The sequence below is a fragment of the Zootermopsis nevadensis genome, unplaced genomic scaffold (assembly GCF_977971745.1).
Source record: "Zootermopsis nevadensis isolate Lab colony 2312 unplaced genomic scaffold, Znev_1.0 Znev_ptg000007l, whole genome shotgun sequence".
In the NCBI taxonomy this organism is placed as follows: Eukaryota; Metazoa; Arthropoda; class Insecta; order Blattodea; family Termopsidae; genus Zootermopsis; species Zootermopsis nevadensis.
The window spans coordinates 5,019,621-5,033,487 of NW_028259139.1; the positions used below are offsets into that span (position 1 = coordinate 5,019,621).

Below are 13,867 nucleotides of genomic sequence, written 5' to 3' on the forward strand. Positions count from 1 at the left end.
AAATTGGCTAAATGCGTCATGAATAGTTCCTGTCCAATTCATTCGCATTTGGACGCTACAGAATTTCACAGTCACGTGATATGGACAGTTATCGTCTTTCGTATGGAAAAGGCATTCTTTGCAGACGGCTCATTCAGCTAGAAATACACGTATAATTGGTTTTTGCAGACTATTGAAGTCATCTGTGATGATGGAGAATGCACAGTGTGCGGTTCATACATCAGAGACGTATGTATTCAGAGAACGAAAAACGCAAATCTGTCGTAAACCTCGACGATGTATTCACATTTTCCACTTATTTTGTGCTCAGTCACAGTTTAAGTAAGACCTGCGTATCGTCATGTGGGATTGAAAAAGCGAAATGACCGCCCTTTGCGAGATAAAAGGGAACATAACAAAGCTTTCTCTTCAAAGGACAAGTAGGAAGAGGCCTTTGGGCCCTTTGCAGACGCAGGAGCTGTTCGAATTTTCATCTCAAAGTTTGCAAGACCTCAAAGCACTTTTGTATCTTTTAAAATGACGTTCTTGCCTTTGCGCGCTGTAATGCGTTCCTTGAATCCCCCCCATTAGACATGTTTAGAAGAAGCCTGGCGTGTTGCTGTTGTGACGTTTTCATTATTTTGATGTGTAGAATGCGCACGTACGTTTATCCCAGGCACTTGGCTACATCCTCTCAGATGAAAAGTCTTCGAAACAACTGCACATTTGGAGCGAACGTTCACGTAATTAGTGTGACCGATGTAATTTTGGTATAACATAAATTCGGATGAAGGGCAAATTAGACTCCATTTATTTGTCGAAAATAGTTGAGCTCGCTATACACACTTTTGCAAAATCCAAATTGTCTTTAGCGTCTTAAGCAACAGTTGTATCTTCCCTATGCTCCTACAATATGGTTGACAGACCGCGTATAATAGAATTTTCCACGTTCGCGAGATAATTTGTTCGCATGTATTTCACGCATATAATCTAATCCGTGTTTGAGGAGGCTTCGCTGGTTCGTGGGGGGGGGGGGAATTAATTTCTGCAGTGTGTTTTATGGAGCCCAAAAATTTCTGTCTGCCTTCAGACGATATTGTGGCGAAAGATGCGTAGGACAGAGTAATGTGGCTCTTGGTGCCTTGTTAATTTTTATGCAATTCCTGCACACCAAGACACTGAAACGCAGATTGCGTCCGTGCTGCACCACGTCAGTTACCAGCAAATAACATATCAAACTGTCGCGACAGCTGTAAAGCTTCTCAGTTTGTTCTTTTCGTACGGAATCCGCCCTTCCGTGTTTTCACACTTCCGGAAAGCAACTTGTTCCTTATCGCTGCGACCACTTAGAAGCAAGTTTTCTTTACTGGTTTGTAGTTTTGTGACGTAATATTTATAATAATCGGTTAGCGACTTTCCGGTCACGACTGATAACGCGCTGACAAGGCGCGGGGTCACTTACCTGTCACTTAACATCGTTTTGTGTGTCATTGCGCCGATAATGCCGTGCGCAGAAGATTCAAAGACGGACGGAGAGTTCTTGCATCTCAAGTCACGTGACAGTGGTCGAATGACTGTTGTACTTGAGGCTCCCCCCCCCCCCTACTTCTCACGCCAACGCCGCGGGGGCTCCTACTCTCCCCCTCCGTATTGTCTGAACCTTCCCATGCTTTCCTTCGACTGTTTCCTTCCCCGCATTTTAGGGCCACGTGGATCAAAAAACGAGGAAAATTATTATAAAATAAAGTTCAAGAGTAGTTAATTATTGTGACTTTGCATATTTTTCAGCTGTGGATCTTCAGAATGGGTGCATGAACGTATATCTATAGTCATTAATTTCTTTCGTGGTTTTAATTTTATATACTTTAGATTCTGGGCAAGTTGTTCAGAACTTTTAATGTCACGTTAATTCACTTAAAGTTTACTTTTTATTTTGTTCTATTCTTACACTTTTATATTAACGGTTTGTTATAATGTTTAAAACACGTGTGATAGAATTGATTTTACTTAGATGTAAACAAGTTTAAGTCCACTTACAAATGTAATGCTTTTAGATTTGTCTGTATGACAGTTCTTATATTGGGGTTCCGTTAGCTGCTCCGTACTTTTGAGTATTCCTATACATTTTTGTGCAATTGTAAATACTAAATATTGCACAGTGATGGGTATAAATTTCAATTACAGTTGATTACATAGGACTGTGTACAGCAGTAGTTAATTGCTCTATTAAAATTATATTTTGCCTTTATCCAATCCTGTTCATTTTGCCTCCAGGGTGTACACAGTGGATCATGTTTTCAATCAAATTTGTTCGGTCGTAATTCCCTGTAGGTTTGTTTAGAATCGAGCTATTTGTAATTATAGTAACAACAAAGTAAATACTTATTTTCACTCTATACAAAGTGATTCATGGCTTTATGTTGCTCAGTTTACAATAAATTTCCAATATGATCACCCCTTTTCAGCCGTGCAGTGGGAACGCATCCCTATCATCGCGTTCCTTGTCGATGGATTGGTCGTGGTGGCCCACAGTATTGGCCATCCCTTCTACCACTACGTTCAGTTTCCCCACCCATTCGCCATAACTTAACACGGAAAAAAATATAGTCGGATACTTTTTGGACAGTCCTCGTACTCCTCAATTTCTCCGTGATTACTCTGCCTAGAGTCCGACGTCTTTATTTGACGGGCGGTTAATCTCATCTCGTTCTGACACCGTATTCGGCCTATTTTATCCGACGTCTCTGTCTGTACCTGACAATACTTTATCGCAGTTTCAGATCGTAAGATAAGTTCAACGCTTTATCGTGGCAGAATCAGTGTGTCAACACTAAGTTCAAACTGTCTGGTAGTCAAGTTATACCGATGAAGATCTTTATCAAGAATTTCAAAACCTAACCTAACATCTGCATCTCAACAGTTAATCTTCATAAATGCTGAGTAACATCACGAGACGTTTTCATCCACTGCGTCATTAGTCCATTGCCAGACCTGTAAGAAGATTAGGCATTGGACAACCTTGTTGCGTTTGATTATAATGGGTTCATACATTTATTTCTTTAAAATTTTACCTCCGTTTCGTTAACACTCAAACTTCCAATTTCATTAAGATTATGTAAGAAATATTTAAAAGTGTAAGAGTTTAGTTACGATCTTAATTTTAAGAGAAACCTCTTTGGTTACCAGATTTCTTCTCGTCATTTAAGTCAAACGATAAGCCTCAGTTAAATATTAGATTAATTCGTCTTTGGGGTTCTCTTGGCTAACCGTGAATTTGGCGGGATGAATGGGTTTACAGATTTACGTTAATTATTTTTTTTTCAGCTGGGAAACCTATAAAAATGATTCATCAGGATGAAAAGTCTTCATAAAAACCTAGCATTTATATCCATAAGTTGCATGCGTGCAGCGAGACAGTGAAAATTTTCCCCACAGCCCGAAGTACAAAATTTACAAATCTATTTTTGTTCACGCACCTAACTACTGTAAGACAGCCATTGTAATTAATGTAACTGGTTCTGGACTCGCCCGTTTTTCCTTTCAAACCACATATTTCTTAAATATTTGTTGTCTGTCAGTTGTCATTTGCAGGACAAGCTTCCAGACACCACAACAGCAGCTGGGCGATGAATGTCCAGGCGTCCTCGTGATCAGGATGTCGGTTGTCTCCGCGATGAGGGTTTTAACGCCTGTTAATTCTAGATGTATTCAACGAGACTTTCTTTCGTGAATGTCTCCGAGCCTAAATTTAAAATTGAGACTGACGAGAAATTAAATTCATCATCAAAGCATGAAACAGTCCTGAAATAATTAGTGTATTTATTTAATACCGACAGCCGTACCAAGTTCACTGCAGCACTGAAACTCTTAATTAAAAGAAAGGATTGTGCGCCCTTCTGGGTTCACTTTCTTCTTGCCTCCTGCCTTTGCACCTCTGTGCGTCTGTCTTCAGATTCTCTTCATGGTCATTGATTCCTTTTACAAAGTCTTCTTCGTTTCTTAAGGCTTTTACGAACTTCGAAGAAGGAAGGAAATAATTACAGCAGACTTACTTTCGGATTACCAACTCGTCAGCGGTGATTGTATATTTGCTTAATGAAAACTGTCTGATAAATTAAAATGCGGTGTTGCGAAAAGCACCTAGCGAGTTTCAGTTGCCCGTTGCATTCTATGCAATTCGTCCTCTGTAATTAAATACTTTTGCAACATTCCTGTGGCACTGATCTCCTTAACGTACGATCTCATACAAGTATTATACCCACCCTAACCCCCAGTACTAATGTACACCTTTCTCGTTAATTCTGCTTCTAATGTTCCTTCCTCCCCTGCTTCTAGAAATACCAATTAACCGTACAGTAGAGGAATTCGCTACTTCTGACGTCGTCATGCAAACTAGAGTTCCCAACCCACGTCCCATGGGCCGCATGTGGCTCCCCGATGTCTACTGCCCGCGCGTATATTCGTCTGTGTTCTTGACGCCCTTATGGGATCGTACGTGTCTGTCTCCTTGTCTCGTTTCTCCTGAGAACTAGGCAACCGGCAAGACAGAGCAATTGCTGAAGACATTGTCGCAAGGATGTAAATACGATCATTGTAGGCTCACCCCCAACGAGTCAGGATTAGTATCGCAGCAGTGACCTTGAAAACCATTCTTACTTCTGTCGAGTAAGAATAATGAGCCCAAAGATTCTTTGAGCCGCGGTAATCGACAGAGTAACCTGCTGGCGTCACCGCCTGTGTAGATTATATGCTGTTTTCAATATTGTTGCAGTACTGTATCACTTTGTGTAACGAAAAGTAATTACCACTAAAAAGTAATATTTAATTTTTAGGGAGTAATTAATTTGAAAGAAACTTAGTAAAGAAAAAATTTCAATGGCATGTTAATCTGTTTACAATAATAATTTCGTAGCGTTTTCAGTGAATTTCTTATCAGTGGCAGCCTCGACTCAATACGAAAAACGCTGAATGCTTCCAGATAGAATTCTTGCTGTATTGATACGTCACTACGCGCAGGCTATAATCTATTCGTATTTCATCCGTATCTTTCTGTGCAGGTTAAAACATTTATTTAATCGTCTTGTCGGGTAAGAGCTACTGTGTTGATTTTGACCATTTTGCATTAATATTTCGAAAACTGTGTAGTTCCTTCTTACATTCACAGTGTTCTCGTACTTAGAAGCCGGTGTCTCTGTGAGTTTAAATATTAAATTCCCTTTGGAATCCCTCTTGTTAAACTGTTTTTAATTGCTGTATTTTTTTTAAAAATCCACACGCTCTTTACTCCACTGCGGATTCATAGCAACGAACTGCGTTTTCTGTCCTGACCGTCTGCTGGCTTTGTACAGCGCATGAATGTGGTATAAACACACAGGATTTTTTAGTTCAAATTTAAAATTAACCTTTCACCTATACCATTACCAAATCGGGCGGTGCACGCGTCTTCCATTAAATTAAAAAAAAATCTGCTCGTCTGTAATCGCGCTAGTGGGAACATCGACAATGCACGTACCTCGCAGATTCCCTTCTCGTGAGGTAAGAACCCACCTGCCTGCGGTGTAGTCGAGGTTAGAATTTCCTTTACTGTGCTTGTTCTCCGTCCGTGTGATAAGGCGATCGATATTTCGAGGCCATGTTAGGAGCGCCACAAATAGCCTCCTTTCTTTGCGAGAGTAATCGATAACCAAACCTAACCTTCTAGGTTCCGCCTGAAAAACGTCCACCACGAGAAAACCTCACACGGATTTTTGTATTCCGTTAACTTTCCTGATTGTACAGGCGAACATTTTTGACGACACTGATTCAATTGTTGTTACCTTTGCGCCGAATATTGAATGAATTCTTATGAACAGAGAGTTCGGGTAGACTTAGAAAGCTGTCGTGTGCTTCCTCAGGATAGCATTGACAATCCTTCGTGAGGACAGCCTCTTTCCCGATGGAGCCGAGGTACCTCCCTTTTCACATCTGAACCTTACTTACCTGCCCTCTGAAGTACAACAGGCAGCGAGTGCCCGCTAGTGTCTGCTTTGCAGTTGTATGCAGACATTTCTCTCACGTTCTTCTTCAGGCATGTTTCTTGCTCGACACACATCATCCGTTTTTTGCCGATGTGGGTGACGTTTTTAAACTTCTAAAATACTGAGTTGGGATTTTTTTACATTTTTATCTTAGCCTTTAAGGATTAGTATTTCAGGTTCAGTATTTGATTCTGAAACTACGAATCGTTTATAGACAATTGTTAGCATTCCTTAGGCAGGCGGTCGGACAGTCGCAGTGCCACAACGTGTATCAGATAGCACACCGCAGAAAACACGGAAATCTATACCTCGACTGGGATTCGAACTGACGTTCCTTGCGTTTCGGTGGCCCATGATTGTCACACACACTTTTTAAGACGAAAATGGCTGATTCTTTTCTGGTCGCAAAAGAGAGAAGGTTACTACGTCTTTTTCTCCCCCAGGAAAGAGCCAATCTGTGTTTTGTCGTTACCAGAGCTCGCATGCAGCCGTCAACTCGCGTGTGCGGTTAAATGTTCCTTAACCGATATCAAAATCTTTAAATCCACGTGAATTCACGAACAGACCGATTTAAAGCTCTGAGGCAAAATCTTTCTTTCTGCGTGAACGATTCGTATTTATTCTTCATTTCTGCTTCGTTTAACACCGATTTTCAACTGTTTGTGTCTAGGTTACGCGGAGTCAGAAGTCTGAGTAGCAAGTGTGAACTTGTTAGAACCGGCTGAAGATAGTATTCACTATTAGGCTTTTGTGATTATGCTGATGAACATTGGGTTTCCCTGAAATTAAATTACTTTATTGACTGGATATGTATGTGTGTATGCTCAGGGTGGACCTTGCACCAGTGACTCGGTAACCTTGTTCTCGTTGGTACAGTGTTCATGACACGTGAGAACAGATTTTGTCGTGAAATGTAAAAAAATGCTGTATAAAGTGCGTAAGGAAACACGCGGAATGAAACTGATTAAGGCCGCTTAAGGACGTTGTTTCAACGACAGTGGTAAAGTATATTTTCATCTTGGATGATGATATGGTTAGAATCTGGAAGGAGGAAGTCACAGTACTGTATAGCCATTCGCCTGGAATAACTGAGAAAAGCTTTAGTCAGCATGAGCTAGTCTCTCGACGCCCCGAAGACGTGTAACGAGTGTTCCCGACCTGGTGAGTTGGTGAGGGGAGGTCAACGGCGATCAATTCCGGGACTTTACCCGTAGGAAGTTCACAGGCCTACCCCGAAGGTTAGCATTCTCGTCCTAAGGTTTAGTTTTCGGATATGACGCTGAAAAAGTTGAAAATGCTGGCGCTGTGAAGTTTTTGTCGCAATTTCAGTGAAGTACCAAGTGAATGCCCTGTGTACTTCACTGCTCGTTCTGCTTCCATATTAATGCCAGTCCACGCAGCGATTCACATTTATCACGTCATGTGACAGCTGTTCTATCAGCTTTATATTTACCGGAATAATTTGATAGGGCCACGTCGGAAACAGAAGAAGGATGGACGCAGGACAGTGAGTGACAGACAGACAGACGAGCCGTGTGTGAAGGAAAGTAATCACTTTCTGAGCTCAGTTGTTTTAGCATAAAATATACGTCACTTGAATTAACAGGACGGGGGACAGAATGAAGATTTTAACAATTTGCAGTCGTTACTGAATGTTATTAATATATTTAAATACACGAGGTTGGATGGACGGGGCATGTAGCACGAATGGAAGCTATTAGAAATAATATATATATTTTTTTTCGGAATATCTGATTGGAAGAGACCACTTATGATGCATAAGCGTTGATCGGATGATAATATTAAAGTGTGTCTCAAATAAATGAGGTGTAGAGTTGATTTATCTGGCTTAAAATGAATTTCAGTTGCGGGCTGTTGTGAACACGATAATGACCCATGGGATTGCACGGGAGACGAAGTGTTTCGTGATTGGTGGAGCGATTGTTGACTGTGATCCATGTAATTAGTTTGAGCTGCAGTGGACGCAGGATAACTGAGCTCGAGCTACGTCACAAAAAAATGGGAAGATCAGAGACTGCAGGGAGTCTCGTCTGGAAATGTACAGTATAACTGAAAACATTTATCCTTTTTAATTTTGACAGAATCGGTGGCGGTTTTTAACTATATAGAAAATCAAGTAGCAGGGTTCTTTTTCCCCTCTCAAAATGCCCTGCGGGAGGGGGACCTCGTGTGTCAGTGTTGACACTGACCGACACTAACTGGTCACCGTGACGAGGCCATTTCGACAATATATGCCCGACGGCAACGAAGCATAATTATAAGCATGACGTCACAGTTGCCATGTGAACACACAAACGGAACACGACGATAAAACTCTATCGTCACCCCTGGCAGCTAACCCGTAGGGCGACCCCATCCCCACGTGCTGCCTTGCAAGTTTTACCGCGGTTTTAATGAAATCTTTAATAGTCGAGCCTGATTTCCTGTTTTGCCCAAATTTTCACGTTTTACAAGATAGATGGCTGTTTGGTGCCCTCACATTGTCACGTTGGTAATTTTGAAGTAATGAAGACTTTAGGTCTTGCCGATATCGAAAATCTGACTTCGAAGACGTCTTCTAAAACACTAATATTATTCTCTTGATAGTCTAATAGGCCCACATACGAGATACATCCCTTAGAAGTCATAACTCTTCAGCCATAGACATTTTGGTGTAAGAACATTTTTGTAATAACCGGAAGATTCGGAGTTTTTACGGCAGTGATGATGATTATCATCTGGATTTTGGTGTCGTGTAAACTCGTCGGCAAATATCAGCGTTTCGGAGATGGAAGGTGAAAAAGATGCATTCAGCCATCTCTCAAAGGTTAGTGTTTCCTCAGCAATGTAATGCGTAGCCATGGAAAAACATCAACGGAAGAAAGGTATTATATTTACATAGAAAATAACGCGAAAGTGTTAAATGTTAGTTTGTCTTCCTAACAAACCACGCTGGCTTCAACTCCTACGCTAAATTTATCAGTGGAACCATTAGCTTCAAAGAAATTGGAGATTGTGGTGGTGCCATCCGAATTCAGTTCCACGGTCAAAGAATTATTGCCTCCTGGAATGAACTCCCAAGCTCTGTTCCGTGGCACTTGGTGTTACGTTAGAGTGCCCAAGTATTCCGCTCATTTAATTATGACCACTAGCCCAGAACCGACTTTGAGTTAAATTCCAAGTCCGAAAGTAGTTTGTGCCCCTAAATGGACCTAAGCAAATGAGTGCCACAGCTCAGTCAGAAAAGAGTCATTGGACAACCGAGGCTCAATTATTTTCGAGGGTTATGTACCCAGAATTTATCCTTGCCACCTCGTCCAGACGCTTCGTCGCCAGTATCTTTCCGCCCCTTCCCAGGGATCATTGCGGCCGGAGGGAGAAACTCGAATTTTACCCACACGCCACTTCAGATGCAAACCCCCCCCCCCCCCCCCCCACTCAACCCCATGGTCAGAGCTCGACGTAGATGCGCTTTGCGAAGAAGCGAATTTAAAAAACGGGGTTTGGGCTCACAGACGTGTCTCTTACCGAGTTCGACACTGCAACTTTACGTCTGGAGTACTGCACCGTGGAAGGTGGCATAATATTCTTAATGTTTAAGGAGAAGTAGGCCCTTTGTTATCGTCTGGCAGCAGACTGCAGGCTGTCGGATTATATAATAGATTATGTCAGTCGATCGAAACTTCGTGATAATCTGTTTCAAAACGCTGCCAACTTGAGGTTATTGTTATCTTGTCGCCGCCATATACGATGCCCACCGCTGCAGAAACATCCGATTTTATTCATCAAAGCAGTTATCATTGTTCAGCCCCCTTATCACTTGTCCGAGGGCTGTATGCGACCCGCTAGCCATGGATTCAAAACCCCTATCTAACATTTATTTATTACATTAGAGTTTCATCACAAAACAAGCCTTCTTTTCTTTTCATTTCTTTTGTGATCTCAGATGGATTTGCTTTCCTGTGAGTTTTCGTCCTTTTATTTCGCGATTAGAAGTGCTAGGGAAATGCTGTTATTCTGTAGGTAAATGGAATCGGGTTACCGTCTTTACGTGACCAACGATGCTTGGCTGAGAATGGCTTGTTTTTGTTATCCTGTTTCTTGACTGCAGACGAGTGAAGTGTCATGTCTTTGGCCTGCATACTCTTTGCTGTGAGTCATTGGTTCAGCAGTTGTGCTTCAGTCAGTTGCTCGCGCGGCGTGATGGGAGGAAGATGTTGGTAGTGCTGTGTGCGGTTTGGAGTGTGCGTGTGTTCGCTAATGCAGTGTCGGTGGGTGACACAGGTGTAATGCATGTATAAATTTATTTGTGTGCTTCGTAACGTAATCACACGTTTGTAGATACAGCTGTCGGCTCATACGACGGATATTCTGCGTTAGGGCACATACAACCTGTGTGTTTGAATTCAGGAATTGTCTTGATATAGAACAGGTCACATTCCGGTACTTTACTGTGTTTGCTAGATCCGTCAATCCGAAGTCCAGCTTTCATCACACCTGGGAAAGGTATGTTACACATGCAGTTTAAGGAATTATTCAGTGTATGACGTAACACATGTTTTGTGCTGTTTAGTTGGTTCATAGTAAGCAACGTTTCGGAGAAACGTATTCTCAGTCTTCAGGGCTGTAGTTGTTTCTCGTTGTCCACACGGGGTCATAATCTCACATACATATTAGGTTTCTTGGATCCATAAGTTAGTCAGATGAAAGAAGGAAGTTGACTAAGTCATGAAAGTACAATACGTATATTCAAGTGCAATTAAAAATATTACAAACTTTTCACATAGAATAAATAAAGATTTTACGCAAAGTAATGAGAACTATTTCAAGTAAATCCACATGAACACAGCAAAAAAATTATACTGCCCATTTATGCAAAAGAAAGGGAATAAAACCTTTAAAATAATTTTGAGTTATTTTCAAACATAAGGGGATTCATGAACAGAGTAAAACGAGTATGTATTTAAGTGCCTTTTTAATTTTACTTTAAATTGTGACTTTTTGTTGATACGACTCGTGAGACAAGGTGATAGATAGACTTGAAAAGTTTGATGCCGGCATTGAATGCATTTTCCGGAAAGCGTGATACATTGGCATATGGTCTACGAAGCTGATACTTCTTTTGTTAACACTGTGTGCAGCCGTATTCGCCTGAAAAGAAAACGCCAACATCAGATGTCACGTCACATCTTTCGTGTATAGCGCAAAAGTGAAGAGGACACTTTGGGAAAACCCCACGGCGGTAATGCGGCCATTTTACCCGGGTGAATTTTCTATTACTCATTATTGGACCACAGACTTGAAGACCGTTTTGAACAGAAAATTCGTGCCTTTTCCAGAAATCACCCCCCCTCCCTCGCACAGCCCACCAGCGCTGTGAAAACAGAACTTATTTTGTTCTTCAAGGCATTTTTCCGTAGCTCGTGCCGGCAGCGAAGTAATACGGAAATTGTAATTAAAAGAACAATCGGATGTAATTATTATTTGTAGTACAAGGAACATTTGATAGGCTAATAAGCGGAGGCATACGTTTTGAAACAGTCGCCTAAATAACAGCTTGGTTGCACTCCGGTTTGTTCCGTTTCTACTTTAATCTTCTTATGGTCACGGATTCGGGCCAATAAATGACCTGTTTCCGCCTCAGCACCGTCGTCTATAACTTTATGATGCTCGTCCAAGGTCTTTAGTCAAGAAGTTGTCTTCGGCGTCTGATATTTTTCATTTTAGCCTGGTCTAACCTGTTTAGATAAAAGTTCTCTTTTTCTCAAGTGGGTAATTTCGTCGGAAACCTGTGTTAGTGTTTTCGCAGGACCTGACAGCATGCGTTCTGCCTTGTACCGCTTTCAGACTGCCAGTTACTGCATCGGGAAGGAGCAGGAAACAGCCAATCTCTTTCGGGAAATTAGCCGGCATCCTCCGAAATTATGAAGTCCCCTTGGAATGTGCAGTGTTGGGGGTTGTGAAGGTTAGGAGGTAACTGCTGCCAGTCGAAGTAAGGGCAACCTAACTGTGGCAGCCGTCACAAAATTCCATGATTCAAGGCCACGTAAGGGCTTAACCCTGGGGGTGGTTTTGTGAAAGTGAATTCTCTAAGAAAGGCGAAATTGTTTGTAGTTGAATTCTTGAACATCAAATACGAGTATTGGCAATATTTCGTCTTCCATCTGCTGTGATAGTTGTATGGTTGCAATTTTGAATTGTTGCTAACTACGTTACAGATGCAGTACGATGAGAATTTGACATTTGCTGAATACATGGAAGTGTTCTCTTATTTTAGCGACTGTTTTAAGTTTATTGAAACAAGCCTTAATATTTACTACGAAAATTATACTTTTCTTTGGTGCGTATTCGTGTATTAAAATGTAAAATCTAACCGTAATATACAAATAGCAAGTAGAATTAACTCAGAAAAGATTGTAAAGAGTGAAAAATGATTTTCGAATTTCTCTGAAGATGTTAAATGGATATATTTCAAGATGGCAAGACTGTGTTCTCTTCTATCAATGGAGAGCCGTTGTGCATTGTTTACGTCTGATTCTTCACTTACGAGCGTTAAATGGAACTTGAGCTGGCATTTTGCGTTTTTGCATTGTTGCTTTTCGTGTTATGGAGCTGTGGGACCGTTGGTCTTCAACTGGAACGACTGTTTAAATGCCTCGTGTTTAAATTTGAAAACACTGCCGAGTTGTTGTCAGACAGTTAGTTGTCTGTGGATTCCATTGTTAATTAATTGGCTTCACCACTTGTGGCAGCTCCTGCAGGGTTCCGTAAGCTTTCTGAGTAGGCAGGCCGCATTCCAGGAATACCCTGATGGGGAACATTCTGCATCTTTCCGTTCTAAAAATAAACAGTCACGCTCAGACCAGCGGGCGCCTTCGTAACTGGCAGATGTTTACGTAACTCGATCGTGACGGGACGTACTGGTTGCTGAAGGTCGCGTGATCGAAACCCGACTTCATTATTTATACTTTTCTTTTGCTCTGTGGGTTGACTGGTTTTTAACAACATCGTATCACAGCTGAGGTTGTTTAGCGCCAAGTAACCTATGGCAATGTGTGTTTATATTGTCTGCGAATAATGTGAAATGGGGAAAGGTAAATTTGTACGTGTGCTCAATTAAAAATGTCACGACTGACAAACGTAATTAAGCACAACGCCATGAAGATCTGTGGGGCAATGGAGATGTAATTCCACGCATTCTAAACCTGCAGGTGAGTGGTTCTGCCTGACGCCCGTGCCGATTGTGCCCATATGCCGTTTTATAGCTGGCTTTTTGCTCAGGACCGGTCTTTAGCCTGTAGCTTTATCGGCATACAAAGTGAGATTCGATTAAACTCACTCGACATAGGATCCATTTGCAATTTTTATGGAGAACGTAAAGAACAATCTAGTTACAAAAGACCAGCTGAACAAGCATCAGCTTTTCACATGAGTAGAACGTGTACCGTGTGGTTTAGGCGGGCAAATTTCGGCGATGTTTAGCCAGGGACAGACGGATTTTGCGTCAAGTTGGCAACACAACACGTGGCTGTTTGCACGCCTGTAAAACGCCGTGAATTATGGTGTTGTCATTATCTCGTCAGTCACGAGTTTATTATCGTAATAGACGAGTGTATATTTTAGACGCATTTGAACGCGCAGAATTGGACGCAGGTCAAATACATCGATCGGGCCGTTCTGTTAAGTACGTAAGCCTGTAAATAGGCTACACGCACGCATTTACGCACTGCATATAAGAGGGAAATAATTAATATGCTAACACTGACACTTAGAGAATCGCTACAACCAAAGGAACTGGTGATGGGCGAATGTGCGTTTTCTTTTGCGCTTTTGAGTGTTTGTGACGTGGTTAAAAGAAAGATTTGAGGCCG

The 13,867-nt window shown here is 41.6% G+C and overlaps 1 protein-coding gene across 3 annotated transcripts in view; it reads left to right on the forward strand.

The window, feature by feature from the left end:
• The window catches only part of LOC110830649 (uncharacterized), a 138,381-nt gene that overhangs the window by 47,326 nt on the left and 77,188 nt on the right, over window positions 1-13,867 (forward strand). The window contains exon 1 of one of the 3 annotated variants that reach the window (XM_087344054.1): window positions 10,191-10,502. The exons of the other annotated variants lie outside the window; for them this stretch is intronic. The gene's annotated coding sequence lies outside the window, so the exon portion shown is untranslated. Of the gene's footprint in view, window positions 1-10,190; window positions 10,503-13,867 lie in introns of those variants that run through there. 3 annotated transcript variants of the gene reach the window in all.